This window comes from Salvelinus alpinus, chromosome 2 (assembly GCF_045679555.1).
Source record: "Salvelinus alpinus chromosome 2, SLU_Salpinus.1, whole genome shotgun sequence".
NCBI lineage: Eukaryota > Metazoa > Chordata > Actinopteri > Salmoniformes > Salmonidae > Salvelinus > Salvelinus alpinus.
The window spans coordinates 75,474,441-75,487,002 of record NC_092087.1 but is presented as its reverse complement, the minus strand read 5'-3'; the positions used below and the strand labels follow the sequence as shown (position 1 = coordinate 75,487,002).

The 12,562-nt window shown below is 41.0% G+C and overlaps 1 long non-coding RNA gene across 1 annotated transcript; it reads right to left on the bottom strand.

Moving 5' to 3' along the window:
- Positions 1 to 846: 846 nt before the first annotated feature.
- LOC139567746 (uncharacterized) lies at positions 847 to 2,067 on the bottom strand. Its single transcript, XR_011673463.1, has 2 exons — positions 1,839 to 2,067; positions 847 to 1,512 (listed from the first exon to the last, which is right to left on the bottom strand). It is a non-coding gene; the product is annotated as an uncharacterized lncRNA (long non-coding RNA).
- Positions 2,068 to 12,562: the final 10,495 nt, after the last annotated feature.

Below are 12,562 nucleotides of genomic sequence, written 5' to 3'. Positions count from 1 at the left end.
TTAGCATAAAATATTATAATTGCAAGTTTTTTGGGAGCATAAAATATTGTAGTTCAATATTTGTATTATTTATTTTATACAGTCCTTTTTGTTCATCTTTATCAAGGGTGTCAATAATTTTGGACCTGACTGTATGTGGATAAAAACACATTTTTATTAACCAGCCTTTAACCTTCATCAGGGATTAAAATGTAGTAGTAGTAGTAGTAGTTACTCTTGGTGGTATGGCTCAAGAAGCATCTGCTTTATCCAGTGCTTCATTTGTAAATCAGTTGGCGCTGGAACACAAAGCGAACACTAGTGCAGGGTGACCTGGGGGGGATCTGAGGTACCGCTGTGGTGATCCTGATGGCTTCTATGTTCAGCTACGGACAGAAGTGACTTTACGTAGCAGGTTAGGAGAACTAACACAGCAGGCAAGGAGAACTAACGCAGCAGGCAAGGAGAACTAATGCAGCGGGTAAAGAGAACTAATGCAGCAGGTAAGGAGAACTAACGCAGCGGGTAAGGAGAACTAACGCAGCAGGCAAGGAGAACTAACGCAGCAGGTAAGGAGAACTAACGCAGCAGGATAGGAGGCGTTTAAAAAAAGCTACTTTCACTACCCTCCAAGAATTGTTGAATTCCCTCTTCACATCATGAACATTTTCAACTGTGAAATATTTTACTGCTAACAGTTGTCTCCAATTAAAAAGTGGCGAGTGGTACTGGTACTTCCCCAATTTTATCATCCAGACACAATCAACAGATCATAACAGGCTAATGTGTAGTGTGTCCTCAGATAAATGGATATTACATTACTGTGATCAACACAGACGACAGCAAACATTGAATTAGCAGTTGCACTTAATTTACAAACTAAGTTTATTTGACAGAAGTTTTATTGATTTAATCTTGAAGTGCTGAAAATCATGCATGATATAGGCCAGCTTGTCAGACACTGCTAGTTGTATAAAGGTTATGATCCTATTTCAGATTTTTGTAACAAAATGTTACATGGACTGAATGTAATACAGCAGCAATGCACAGGACAGGTTATCACTGCCACATCTAGAAGTTCAACGGCCAGATGTTGTCTACACTTTGCATTGAGAACGTGTGCAGTGTAGGTAGAGGGTTTCAAGGCTTGCAGAGGGGTTCTCGAACAGAGGGATACTGTGGTATTTCAATTCGTACAAGTGACAAATAATTTCAGTCAGTGTATTTTACACAGAGATATATTCAATGTACAATTTACAGTGTTCATTCCTAAGTATTTTGCTACACACATCTCAATTGTGGTAGCCTAGGCAGGCAATGGCATCAGTTCATGTCAATTTTAACTTTTTCACCATTACTTTGTATTGTCTTGGCTATCAGCCGATGCAGAGTCCCGACTGAGCGAGCTGACAAAATTGTAGATCCTTGTAGAATAAGGAACAAAGTTTTCCTTGTAGACGATGGTGGTTTTCATGTGTGCACTCTGGATAGTCACTTCTCTAGGATTTGGAGGTTGTTCCTCCTCTTCTTTGACTGCAGAATGATAAGATGAACACAGAATTTACTAAACATGCAATTTTGTAATTGAAAAGAAAGTACATTTGTGCTGAATTCTGATACAAGTCTAGCTTGAGCTTATCAACAATTGCAAGGTCAAGGAAATTCAATATTGTCAATCTTTGGAAGCACTTCCATTAGAAATCATTAGCAGCTTGTCCAACAACAGTCCATAATATAATGTGATCTGTAGCTATGGTATTGATATTTAGATAAATAGCTACCTAGACAAACTGTGACTGCTAGCTAGTTAGCCAACGTTAGCTAACGCTAGCTGAGTTGCTGTGCCGCGCGTAGCCTACCTGGCTTTACTTCATTGCGCCCCATGTACTGATAATATCCGTATGTGCCGAGCATTGTCCATATACCGAAAGCATACAGCATAGACACCCGTACATTCCACTTTACTACTTCTTTGATTTGCATGTTTAAAAAATTTTGGGAGCTTTACTGTAGATGTATCGTAAATCACAAGGACGCGGCCATGTTGGATTAATCCGGGAAAAAAACGAGTTGGACGATAACTTCCGGGGTAAAATAAATAAACAGATAACATAAATAAAGAATGGAAATGTAAAACAGTAACTTAACTTAATAATATAAATACATAGGCATTTTTTATATTATGGTGCAACTGATTAATACATTATAATAGCCATGTAATTAATGGAAAATAAAACTTATTCGATGTGTATTCAACTCCATTGTTAGTCATCCTATAACTAATTAGCAGAGACTCCTGTTGCCCAGAAATCCACTAACTGCTAGTAGTGTAAAAAGTATACAATTGTCATACTTGAGTAAAAGGAAAGATACCTTCATAGAAATTAACTCAAATAAAAGTGAAAGACACTCAGTAAAATACTAAAGTAAAAGTCTGAAAGTATTTGGTTTTAAATATACGTAAGTATCAAAAGTAAATCTATGTGGACACCTGGTCATCGAACATCTCATTCCAACATCATGGGCATTAATATGGAGTTTGTCCCCCCTTTGCTGCTATAACAGCCTCCTCTCTTCTGGGAAAGCTTTCCAAGAGATTTTGGAACATTGCTGTGGAGATTTGCTTCCATTCAGTCGCAAGAGCATTAATGAGGTCAGGCTATGTTGGGCTATAGGAACTGGCTCGCAGTCGGCGTTCCAATTCATCCCAAAGGTGTTCGATGGGGTTGAGGTCAGGGCTCTGTGCAGGCCAGTCAAGTTTTTCCACACTGATCTCGACAAACCATTTCTGTATGGGCCTCGCTTTGTGCATGGGGGCATTGTCATGCTGAAACAAGAAAGGGTCTTCCCCAAACTGTTGCCGCAAAGTTGGAAGCACAGAATCGTATAGAATGTAATAGAATGCTGTAGCATTAAAATTTCCCTTCACTGGTGGGGCCTAGCCCGAACCATGAAAAACAGCCCCAGACCATTATTCCTCCTTCACCGAACTTTACAGTTGGCAGTATACATTGGGGCAGGTAGCGTTCTCCTGGCATCCGCCAAACCAATATTTGTCCGTTGGACTGCCAGATGGTGAAGCGTGATTCAGAGAACGTGTTTCTACTGCTCCGGACTCCAATGGCGGTGAGCTTTACACCACTCCAGCCGACACTTGGCATTGCGCATAGTGATCTTAGGCTTGTGTGCGGCTGCTCGGCCATGGCAACCCATTTCATGAAGCTCCCGACAAACAGTTATTGTGCTGACATTCGGGACTCCCGAGTGGCGCAGTGGTCTAAGATGCTGCATGTCAGTGCTAGAGGCATCACTACAGACACCCTGGTTCGAATCCAGGCTGTATCACAACTGGCTGTGATTGGGAGTCCCATAGGGCAGCGCACAGTTGTCCGGGTTTGGCCGTGGTAGGCTGTCATTGTAAATAAGAATTTGTTCTTAACTGACATGTCTAGTTAAATTTAAAAAATCCAAAGGAAGTTTGGAACTTGTTAGTGAGTGTTGCAACTGAGGACAGACTATTTTTACAAGCTAGGTGCTTCAGCACTCGGCGGTCCTGTGTTGTGAATTTGTGTTTTTATTTATTTATTTAACCTTTATTTAACCAGGTAGGCAAGTTGAGAACAAGTTCTCATTTACAATTGCGACCTGGCCAAGATAAAGCAAAGCAGTTCGACACATACAACAACACAGAGTTACACATGGAGTAAAACAAACATACAGTCAATAATACAGTAGAAAAATAAGTCTATATACAATGTGAGCAAATGAGGTGAGATAAGGGAGGTAAAGGCAAAAGAAAGGCCATGGTGGCGAAGTAAATACAATATAGCAAGTAAAACACTGGAATGGTAGATTTGCAGTGGAAGTAGAAAATATAAATAATGGGGTGCAAAGGAGCAAAAGGAGCAAAATAAAAAGGAGCAAAATAAATAAATACAGTAGGGGGAGTTGTTTGGGCTAAATTATAGATGGGCTATGTACAGGTGAAGTAATCTGTAAGCTGCTCTGACAGCTGGTGCTTTAAAGCTAGTGAGGGAGATTAGTGTTTCCAGTTTCAGAGATTTTTGTAGTTCATTCCAGTCATTGGCAGCAGAGAACTGGAAGGAGAGGCAGCCAAAGGAAGAATTGGTTTTGTGGGTGTCCAGAGAGATATATCTGCTGGAGCGCGTGCTACAGGCGGGTGCTGCTATGGTGACCAGTGAGCTGAGATAAGGGGGGACTTTACCTAGCAGGGTCTTGTAGATGACCTGGAGCCAGTGGGTTTGGCAACGAATATGAAGCGAGGGCCAGCCAACGAGAGCGTACAGGTCGCAGTGGTGGGTAGTATATGGGGCTTTAGTGACAAAACGGATGGCACTGTGCACTGTGATAGACTGCATCCAATTTATTGAGTAGGGTATTGGAGGCTATTTTGTAAATGACATCGACGAAGTCGAGGATCTGTAGGATGGTCAGTTTTACAAGGGTATGTTTGGCAGCATGAGTGAAGGATGCTTTGTTGCGAAATAGGAAGCCAATTCTAGATTTAACTTTGGATTGGAGATGTTTGATGTGAGTCTGGAAGGAGAGTTTACAGTCTAACCAGACACCTAGGTATTTGTAGTTGTCCACATATTCTAAGTCAGAACCGTCCAGAGTAGTGATGTTGGATGGGCGGGCAGGTGCAGGCAGCGATCGGTTGAAGAGCATGCATTTAGTTTTACTTGTATTTAAGAGCAATTGGAGGCCACGGAAGGAGAGTTGTATGGCATTGAAGCTCGTCTGGAGGGTTGTTAACACAGTGTCCAAAGAAGGGCCAGAAGTATACAGAATGGTGTCGTCTGCGTAGAGGTGGATCAGAGACTCACCAGCAGCAAGAGCGACATCATTGATGTATACAGAGAAGAGAGTCGGTCCAAGAATTGAACCCTGTGGCACCCCCATAGAGACTGCCAGAGGCCCGGACAACAGGCCCTCCGATTTGACACACTGAACTCTATCAGAGAAGCAGTTGGTGAACCAGGCGAGGCAATCATTTGAGAAACCAAGGCTATCGAGTCTGCTGATGAGGATGTGGGGATTGACAGAGTCGAAAGCCTTGGCCAGGTCAATGAATACGGCTGCACAGTATTGTTTCTTATCGATGGCGGTTAGGATATCGTTTAGGACCTTGAGCGTGGCTGAGGACCCATGACCAGCCCTGAAACCAGATTGCATAGCGGAGAAGGTATGGTGGGATTCGAAATGGTCGGTAATCTGTTTGTTGACTTGGCTTTCGAAGACCTTAGAAAGGCAGTGTAGGATAGATATAGGTCTGTAGCAGTTTGGGTCAAGAGTGTCCCCCCCTTTGAAGAGGGGGATGACCGCAGCTGCTTTCCAATCTTTGGGAATCTCAGACGACACGAAAGAGAGGTTGAACAGGCTAGTAATAAGGGTTGCAACAATTTCGGCAGATCATTTTAGAAAGAAAGGGTCCAGATTGTCTAGCCCGGCTGATTTGTAGGGGTCCAGATTTTGCAGCTCTTTCAGAACATCAGCTGACTGGATTTGGGAGAAGGAGAAATGGGGAAGGATTGGGCGAGTTGCTGTTGGGGGTGCAGTGCTGTTGCCCGGGGTAGGGGTAGCCAGGTGGAAAGCATGGGCAACCGTAGAAAAATGCTTATTGAAATTCTCAATTATAGTGGATTTATCGGTGGTGACAGTGTTTCCTGTCCTCAGCGCAGTGGGCAGTTGGGAGGTGTTCTTATTCTCCATGGACTTTACAGTGTCCCAGAACTTTTTTGTGTGGCCTACCACACTTTGTGGCTGAGCCATTGTTGCTCCTAGACGTTTCCACTTCACAATAACAGCACTTACAGTTGACCGGGGCAGCTCTAGCAGGGCGGAAATTTGATGAACTGACTTGTTGGAGCGGTGGCATCCTATGACGGTGCCACGTTGAAAGTCACTGAGCTCTTCAGTAAGGCCATTCTCTGCCAATGTTTGTCTACAGAGATTGCATGACTGTGTGCTCGATTTTATACACCTGTCAGCAACGAGTGTGGCTGAAATAGCCACTAATTTGTGTCCACACACTTTTGTATATAGCCTTCTGTAATCATTGCATCTAAATGGTCTCTATCCTGTGAGTCCTCATGTGTACTTCAAACATACAGTATTTCACAGACTGCAATGATTGTCCCCCTGTACGGGACCTCATGTGTATCTTTTGATGTCCAAATGGATTGAAGCCTGTGCCACAATCAGGGCAAAACATATGTTTTCTCCGCTGTCTGAATTTGTATGATATTTTTTCAGAATCCTTTGCAACTGCAATGCTAAGAACTAAGAACCGTTTTTGGAAGAAAGGGTTCTTTGATGATTATTTGGAAGACAATAAGGGTTCTACATAGTGTTCATCACTTCATAAATAGGCCTAGTGAGAAGTTAAAATGATACATTTACTTAATTATAGATTATATAGAGTTATAGAGTTATAGAGATTTTTTCCTAGCCACTGTGCTTCTACACCTGCATTGCTTGCTGTTTGGGGTTTTAGGCTGGGTTTCTGTACAGCACTTCGAGATATTAGCTGATGTACGAAGGGCTATATAAAATAAACTTGATTTGATTTGATTATATTATTATGAATTATTAATACGTTCTATTGTTAATGCAACTGATTCATATGTTATTATATTCATGCAATTTTGCGTCACTATTGTATAAAGTATAAAGTTGTATAAAAGCAGCTATGTGATTGCTGATTGAAAAATGTATTGTACTCAATGTTTTATTATTTTTACTGGAAGAAAGATAGAGAGAGAGAAAGCTCCACCAAAACTCATTCCCTAACACATCCCGGAATGGATCCCACGCTGCTAAATGACTCAAATGTAAAAATTGTAATAAACAGGGTCAGGTCATGAGTGAGTCATACCTCTGTCGACCTCATGAGATTTATACCCTTCAGAATTCCATCACATGAATGAAATACCATACCATGCAAGCCTCAGCATCACAAGTCGAAACCCCCTGGCATATTCCTTGTAATTTCCCCATTTGATTTAGTCTCTTTGTTTTCACAGAAATATGTCCCAAACTGTGGGTTAGTAGCATAGACTTACAGTACCAGTCAAAATTTGGACACACTTACTCATTCAAGGGTTCTTCTTTATTTATACTATTTTCTAAGTTGTAGAATAATAGTGAAGACATGAAAACTATGAAATAACACATATGGAGTCATGTATTAACCCAAAAAAGTGTTAAATAAATCAAAATATACTTTAGATTTGAGATTTTTTTAAGTTGCCACACTTCGCCTTAATGACAGCTTTGCACATTCTTTGCATTCTCTCAACCAGCTTCACCTGGAATGCTTTTCCAAAAGTCTTGAAGGAGTTCCCACATATGCTTAGCACCTGTTGGCTGCTTTTCCTTTTTCCACTTGCTGGCTGCACTCTGCGGTCCAACTCATCCCAAACCATCTCAATTGGGTTGAGGTCGGGTGATTGTAGAGGCCAGGTCATCTGATGCAGCACTCCATCACTCTCCTTCTTGGTCAAATAGCCCTTACACAGCCTGGAGGTGTGTTTTGGGTCATTGTCCTGTTGAAAAACAAATGATAGTCCCACTAAGCACAAACTAGATGGGATGGAGTATCAAATTTGGACTCATCAGACCAAAAGACAGATTTCCACTGGTTTAATATCCATTGCTCATGTTTCTTGGCCCAAGCAAGTCTCTTCTTATTATTGGTGTCTTTTAGTAGTGATTTCTTTGGCAATTCAATGTGTTTGTTACTTGAACTCTGTGAAGAATTTACTTGGGCTGCAATTTCTGAGGCTGGTAACTCTAATGAACTTTTACTCTGCAGCAGAGGTAACTCTGGGTCTTCCTTTCCTGTGGCGGTCCTCATGAAAGCCAGTTTCATCATAGCGCTTGATGGTTTTTGCGACTGCACTTGAAAAAACTTTCAAAGTAATGATGGACTGTCATTTCTCTTTGCCTATTTGATCTGTTCTTACCATAATATGGACTTGGTCTTTTATCAAATAGGGATATCTTCTGTACACCACCCCTACCTTGTCACAACACAACTGATTGGCTCAAATGCATTAAGAAGGAAAGACATTCCACAAATGAACTTTTAACAAGGCACACCTGTTAATTGAAATGCATTCCAGGTGACTCATTCATGAAGCTGGTTGAGAGAATGCCAAAAGTGTGCAAAGCTGTCATCAAAGCAAAGGGTGGCTACTTTGATGAATGTCAAATATAAAATATATTTTGATTTGTTTAACACTTTTTTGGTTACTACATGATTCCATATGTATTATTTCATAGTTATGATGTCTACAATGTAGAAAATAGTAAAAATAAAGAAAAACCCTTGAATGAGCAGCTGTGTCCAAACTTTTGACTGGTACTGTATACACTGAGTGTACAAAACATTAGGAACACCTGCTCTTTCCATGACATAGACTGACCAGTTGAATCGAGGTGAAAGCTATGATTCCTTATTGATGTCACTTGTTAAATCCCCTTCAATCAATGTAGATGAAGGGGAGGAGACAGCTTAAAGAAGGATTTTAAGGTCTTGAGACAATTAAGATATGGATTGTTTTTGTGTGCCATTCAGAGGGTGAATGGGCAAGACAAAATATTTAAGAGCCTTTGAACGGGGTATGGTAGTAGGTGCCAGGCTCACCTGTTTGTGCCAAGAACTGCAACGCTACTGGGTTTTTCACTCTCATCAGTTTCCTGTGTGTATGAAGAATGGTCCACCACCCAAAGGACTTCAAGCCAACTTGACACAACTGTGGGAGGCACTGGAGTCAACATGGGCCAGCATTCATGTGGAACACTTTCGACACCTTGTAGAGTTCATGCTCTAACAAATGTAGGCTGTTCTGGGGGAAAAGGGGGTACCACTCAATGTTAGGAAGGTGTTCCTAATGTTTTGTACACTCAGTGTAGTTAGGTTAGTAGAGATAGGCCTATCTGCTCCTCAGGGACATGCTATAAGGTTCACCCTTGGATGATTGTGTGTCTGTGGAGATTGTAACATTTAGGCTAATGTCACAATGACTACACGGTAAGATACTAGGGGATGTCACAGGTAAGCTGCCTGCTACTGCTCACTGACACAACTGTTAATCCCTGTCTCTGGTGCATTGGAGTTTTCAGGATCTTGTACCCAATTTGTTACAAGGTGTGACTCAACCAGTCAGTCTTATCTTGAGGCACTGCAGAACAAAAACGGGCTGAGACTAAGCGTTGCTTCAGTCTGTAGTCCACTTCTATAAGGCTTGACCCATACAACCACATAACAGAGAAGGAACTTCACAATGCTGCATTACTTAGAAATGTTTAGAAGATGCCTATAGGCCTAATCTGAAAACACATATTTATCTTGTAAATGGTAAAAGACGCTTCATATAAATAAATAAATAAATAAATAAATAAAGATATAGCCAAATTAATGCTATAGGACTTAGGGCACTGTACAGGACAGGTGTTCAGTGGGGCCTAGTTTCAACATCACCCAGAGGCCAAATGACTAACCATAGTGCATTGTGGGAGGTGATTCATAGCAGTCCTACTAAGGCTATCCTAAGGCATATATTATTCGACGCTATTAAAATCCGTGATTCATCAAAGAAGTCATCAGAATATCTAACCCCTTACGTTACCTTCATGCACACACAATCAGTTGCGTACCGAATAGCTTGGATTGAACTACAAAGTACATGAAAAAAGTTTTGTGTAAATAATTTCCTTCTCGGAGGACTAACTATTATATTCTACTGTTTGTTAAAAAAACAAAACAAGGATGACAAGTACGATGAGGACCTGGCACGAAGCTGCATGCATTTATTAAGATACACGCACCATGTAGGTACAATATGCATTATCTCTCAGGCTTTTCCCAAACATTGTTTACAACCACATGTCTTCAGAAGCAGCCATGGGAACATCGTTTCTGTCTTGTCTATGCCAAGAGACAGAGTCATATGTGATTCATAGGCTACAACCCACTGTTTGTTTGTGAAGGAATATCTTTAGACACTGGCATATGCACTAAATCAACACCATTAGGCATTATTTGACCATTGCCATGGAATTCATAAGATTACCCAAAGCAATGTCTTTTTCCTGGCTAGAAATACAGTGTTTGAAGATCACCTTTGCCAGCCAAAGTAATACCGCTGAGTGATGTTGGCACCTTGGCACCATACTTCACGCAACCTTAGCAGCCTCCAGATTTGTAGAGGGCATATAACTGTCACCTGCTTAGCACCTCAGTAGTTTTCTTAACAACCAATTACGACTTCCAGAGAGATGATGGGAGATGGTTGAAAACGTTGTGGCATGTCTCAGAATTCAAGTACTATATGTCTTTTTCTGTTGGGTAACCTAACCGTTACACCCACTCCCATGTTTAAAACTAGTATTCAACTACATATCTATACTATTTTTTATCCTTCTATGCATATAGAATATACATCCCAAATGGCACCCTATTCCCGATATAGTGCACTACGCCTGACCACAACCCTGGTCAAAAGTAGTGAACTGTAGGGAATAGTTTGGGATACAGACATAGACACTATTTATCCTCTCTCTATAATGTAACAGCAGCAAGGAGTGGGTTGAAATCCACAGTCCATGCCTGCCTAGACTCGAACATGCCTGTGTGATTTTTCTTTGCCTTTAGGTTAAGAGTTTGGGATTTTTAATACCGTCACTAATTTCCCGCTAGGCCTGGGCTATAAGTTAAGACATAGTAAATCTTCATATTACGGGTGCTGAAGTGACAGCTCAGTTTAGCCCAACCAGGCTAACAGGTAAAAACAACTCTGCCAGCCATCCAACTGTCACGTATACTCCCTCTCTGGCCTCCAGGTCACCAGACTGCTGATGATTACGCACACCTGTCACCATCGTCACGCGCACCAGGGCTTATTGACACTCACCTGGACTCCATCACCTCTTTGATTACCTGCCCTATTTATGTCACTCCCTTTGGTTCCTTCCCCAGGTGTTATTGTTTCTGTGTCTGTTTCATGTCGGTGCGCTGTTCGTGTTTCTTGTTTTGTGCATGTTTGTTTATTTACGAAATGTATTCCCTCCCTGAACTTGCTTCCCGACTCTCAGCGGACATCGTTACACTAACCAACCAACCAGTTTTTGTTGTTAGAGTCAATAAAGAGGAATAACATATAGGCCTTGGTAGGATTGCAAAGAATGTAGAAAAAAAGGAAATAAATCATTTGAGGCTACTGATGTATTTTTATAGTCCAGAGAACTCCATGAGTGTTGAATGATCAAAATGGACGCTTATCTGTCACTAAAGAATTTGACAACCTATTTCACTCAGGATGTCTCACTCAGACTTGTTCAGGCAACGACACTGTCTTGTCGAGCGATTTCAACTCCATCAAAAGTACAAAATCTTACACAATTCTTGTCTTCTCAGAAGACTTCTGAGTCTTCTGAGAATCGAACAAATGAGTCTTCTGAGAATCGAACAACTTGAGAGATAAGTGGGTTGCAGAAACAGGGTCGGAGTCATGGCTGTATTGACATAAATGTCTTGCTCTCAGACATTTTTCTTACAGTTAGGGAAAAACAAATGCTTTTTTGTCAGTAATCCATGCACAGCCAATAACAGCCAAAACGTTAGAAGAAAAACCATGTGGGTGTGTACATGGTTGTATTAAAATCGTTTCACTGTAGAATCTCAAATCACTCCAACTTTAAATATACATTTTTATCTAATCCCTGTAAGATCCGGATGCTTGGGGAGGGAAAACAGTGCAAATATTTATTGTTTTTCTCAGCTACACTGGATATAAATAGAGGACATAGTGCATTCCTGGTTCAGGTGGGAGTCTAACACCATGTGGATGTAATACACTTAAACAACAGGCCTCACTGACTCTCCTAGATTCAAGCATGCCAACAAACTCATCCGTGCAAATATACACCCTCACCCGTGTCTTATATTCAGAAGCTTTCTATTTAGTTCATTTGTGTGATTACATGATAGATAGCCTTATGATGAGCAAGGAAGTTATGTACCATTCACTGCCCAAACAAATAAAAAAAACAAATGGCCATTTGGATACACAGTGTGGAATTTGATGCTACTTTATGATTCCCACGCAACTCAAAATAAAACACCCCATCACAGTAGCCTAGGCTTTGCACATGGACTTATGAGTAGACTATGTCACTATTTTTTTAATTTCCAGATTTAAAAGAATGAAGTTACTTTCCTCTCTCCATGTTAACGTTCAGAATTATCTAGGTATGTTTTAATTGTATTTTTCACCTTTTTCAACATCAAGTTAAATTCAACTGCATAATAGGCCATGCATTGCAAAATGCAGCAATGTAATGTGCTACTTCCTTGCTATAGAAAATGTAAATATCCCAAATGGACTAGAATAGCCTATGTATCTTATTTAGAAAAATATTAATCATTACGCAAATCCATCCATATTTTATCAAATCATTTACAGTATTTCATCCACCCATCGACTTTTCTTTTCCCTGGGCATCCCCTCCCCTATCCAAACGCAGAGTCTGTCACCGGCTGAAGTTACAGCACCGT